The sequence below is a fragment of the Callithrix jacchus genome, chromosome 8 (genome assembly GCF_049354715.1).
Source record: "Callithrix jacchus isolate 240 chromosome 8, calJac240_pri, whole genome shotgun sequence".
Taxonomy (NCBI): Eukaryota; Metazoa; Chordata; class Mammalia; order Primates; family Cebidae; genus Callithrix; species Callithrix jacchus.
In genome coordinates, this window is record NC_133509.1 from 109,194,756 (window position 1) to 109,198,959 (window position 4,204).

The window sequence follows — 4,204 nt, forward strand, 5'->3', positions numbered from 1 at the left end:
ACATGTGAATCAAAATCCCCCGTTTTCCTCCCAGAATGAGCCTCTTTACTGAACAAAGGGAACTGAATATCTGGTCCAATGTCTGATACAGGAGGAGGGGAGAGCAGAACCTTTGGGGAAGGTACTTCCCGAGACGCTCTCCAGAGAACTGTCCAGCACCGCGAAAGATAAGGTTTACCCCTCAGGGTAAGCCGAGAATACACAAGCGTATTAAAAAAGTGAAGCACACTCATGGGTGACAGATTCATAATGGGATTATTGATTCAAACACAGATCCTTTCTCTTCCCTGCATTTTCCAACCCCTCCCAAAAAATTGTTGCTGATGGCTGGGAAGTGACTCAGGGAGGCAGCTAGCAAGGGAGAACGGTTTGGCTGCAGCTGGTGCTAAAAATGACCAGCAGCTGAGACAAAGGGTAGAGGCAGCATCCTCCCTCTTCCCTCATCACCCTCTCTGAGCTTTAGTGTCTTACTTGTGACAAGGGGAACAGAACTCCTGGCCTCTCACAGAAGTCGAGTGGATTAGATGGGATAAGGGACCTAGCACCCATTCACCATGGCAGTAAGAGGCATGACGTATTGAGTCCCCAGGGTCAGACATCATGCTAAGTGCTTTAAATATGTCACCTCCTCCCACCACTGGCCCACATTCCAGGAAGGTGGGGACCGGGTCTTTGTTCCCTACCACACGGCCAGTCCCAAGTACAATGTTCTGCTGCATGGTAATCATAATAGCAAACATCACAGGAGCCTTAATTTGTAGCCTGTTTTATATGCAGTGTAGCCTGATTCGCCATGTGCAGCACTGGAGAGTTCTGATCTTCATGACAATTCTTTTTTTCTTTTTCTGAGACAGGGTTTCACTCTGTCACCCAGGCTAGAGCGCAGTGGCGCGACCTCGGCTCACTGCAACCTCTGTCTCCCAGGTTCAAGTGATTCTCCTGCCTCAGCCTCCTAAGTAGCTGGGATTACAAGCGCCCGCCACCACTCCTGGCTGATTTTTGTATTTTTAGGAGAGACAGAGTTTCACAATGTTGACCAGGCTGGTCTCAAACTCCTGACCTCAGGTGATCTGCCAGCCTCAGCCTCCCAAATTGCTGGGATTACAGGTATAAGCCACTGTGCCTGGCCCTTTATGATAACTCTAAGGGGTGGGTTCTACTATTATCCTTATTTTACGGATGACAAAACTGAGGCACAGAGGGCACAAAGAGGTTAGATAACGTTCCCAAAGTCACCAAGCAAGTGATAGAATGGGAGTCTGAACCCAGGGAGTCTGGCTCTAGAGACCATGCCCTTGACCTCTGCGCTAACTCAGGGGGTCAAGGGATGCTCATGACCCGGTTATCCGGCTGTTTTATAGGTAAAGCAATTGATGTTAAGAGAGAAGAGTAATGATGAGCTCAGAGAAGACCCAGGCTTTGGACTCAGAGTGACCAACCTAAATGCCTCTGAAAGGGTTCACTTTACTCCCCACACCCCCGGCCCAAGCTTCAGGGGCCTGCCTTTCCTTGTATGGTCTCCCCTATAGTCCGCAAATGTCTTTTTTTTTTTTTTTTTTGAGACAGAGTCTCCCTCTGTCGCCCAGGCTGGAGTGCAATGGTACCATCTTGGCTCACTACAACTTCTGCCTCCTGGGTTCAATCAATTCTCTCACTTGAGCGTCCTGAGTAATTGGGACTACAGGCACACACCACCATGGCCAGCTAATTTTTGTATTTTTAGCAGAGACAGGGTTTCATCATGTTTGCTAGTCTGGTCTTGAACTCCTGACCTCAAGTGATCCTCCCACCTCTTCCTCCCAAAGTGCTGGGATTACAGGTGTGATCCACCGTGCCTGGCTCACAAATGTCTTAAGTCTGGGTCCAGCTGTGGAGCAGTAACAATGACACTTCAAAAGCTCAGAGACAGCCCCGCAGCCAGGAGTCTGTCAAGGAGTCGGGCTCCCAGGGTGGAGCTGACCACAGGTGGAGGCTGAGTCCTTCCTTCACCTTTCTTTCCCACTGGGGATAACATTCAAAGTCTTTCCCCTGGCCCAGCCTCTAGCCGGATGCTGCTTCTCAGAGGGCCTGAGGTTGTCCCAGTCCCCAACCTAATATGGCAGGATGGTGACTGTCTCTCTGGTACTGGGAACTGGCACCTTTAGACATGGGGTTTGGTCAAGAGATTTTTCATCCTCATCTCCTGGCAAGAGCCGACTTCATCACTCACACACTTGTTTTTCATCACTCAGGTTCGCCCATCGCTGGCATCTGGCTCATCGTGGAAGTCTCATGATAAGTCAGGGACATGACAGATGCCATTAACATAACATCCTCATCCATCCTCCCAGGGTAGGCTGGCATGGAGAGTGGGCTGCGAGAGGGATGGAGTCAAAAGAGAACAGGTCCTGACATCAGACTCATGAGGTTGACTCATCTGACCTCTGATGCTACTAGCTGGGCAACCTCTTAGGCCACCTAAGTTTCTGTATCCATTAAATGGGGACAGAAATTCTTTTCTGGCAGGCAAGTCTACTGCTTTGCACGACTCCATAGGGCACCATTCACATTACTGTCTACGTGAATGGTGTTACTTGGGAACCAACTTCATATGAGGTGAAGGATGCTTCGAGATTGTATATCACTGAGTCTGCACTTAGCAAGTAAGAATTGCTATGTCAATTTTCAGATGTGGAACCAAGGTGCTAATGGAGTTGTAAGGACCAGAGATTACACCATGTAAAGGGCCTGGGACAATGTAGGTGCACAGTAGGCATGGCCTTATTATGGGATATGGAGGCACCCCTCTCCCTCCCAGATACCTCCTGCCTGTGAGATGCCCTATCTAATTCCAGCATCGTGTGGACCAAACCAATGGGGGTGGAGACCCTCCTCACAACAGCCCTGCTAGCAAGGTCTAGCTTCCACCTCCTGTAGTGCCTCCTCTTACCTCTCAGGCTGGCCCCATGGCAGCCACAAGGGTACCAGACACCTTGGCAGTAGGCTGGACATGGCTAGGGAGTTTCCCTCCATTTGGGGATTTGCACCTGACTGGCTAAGAAATCCTGGATGGAATCTTCACGGCCTGGTTTTCCAACCTCTGCTGAAAGCAACGGACCTTGTCCTTATCTCCCCATAGGGTGCCTTCAATCCAAGGAACATTAAAAACTGACCATATGTTAGGCACAGCAGAGAGGGAAGCCTTAAGGTGGATAAGCTAGTTCCCAACCCCAAAAAGGTCACAGAAGTGTTAGCTGAGGTGGTGGAGTGCAAGGGAAAGAAGCTCGCCTTTTAATTGCCTCTCACCCCCTCCCTCCTTCCTCTCCCTCCACATCAACAATCCCTTCCCCTTCATTCTGTTTGCTCAATGAACTCTGAAGTATAGCAGGCCCCTTGCCTTGTCTGATTCACTACAGAACCCCTGGCTACTAGCTCAGAGCAAGTAGCTCAGTACATATTAGTCGAATGAATGGGTGGAAGAATCAAGTCCTCCCATGTAAGTTGGGCAAGCTTCATGCTTACTCTATCTAGGAAGAGGTTTGGCTGTCCGTGGTTGTTCTACAAAAGCAGTCATCACCATTCCTCTTTCCCACCAGGGACCCCTATTTCTGATCCGTTTATCATTCAATCATTGGGCCAGTATGTATTTAGTTCTTTTGAACTAGGCATTGTACCTTGTTCCGGGAAGGCAAGCCCTGAGCTTTCCCCACCCCCTATATCACCCTCTGCACATCTTAGCCCAGTCTTTTCCCTGCTTACCACCACACAAGTAGCCTGGGGCTCTTGCCTCTCCCTTGTTCCACCTTTTACACAGAGGTGCCATGCCTGGGTTGCTCTGATGCCTCCAACCTGCATAGGAGTTGAAGGAAGGAGGTCTCCCAGTCTCTAACCTCTGCCCTTACCCCATCCTCCCACCTGACCTCAGGGACCTGTCCCTGCCAGGATCTGCCCAGAGCCCCAAGCCACTCTGCCTCCTGGAACAGCCCTGAACCTGAACCTGAACCTGGTTGTCTCACCTCGGCCCCTGGGGTCCCTGCCCACGGGGGTCGTGCAGAGCCCATCCGATGCTCGACCCCCACCTTGGCCCCTCGACACTGCCTGCGGCGGGAGCTGCCAGCTTTTTGGAATTCCTAATCGCTCCTGGCCCCGGTGATTGGCTGCTCAGCTCTGACCCCACTTGGGCTGCCGCCTGGTTGGATAAAAGGGGAATCTCCTTGGGCTCCAG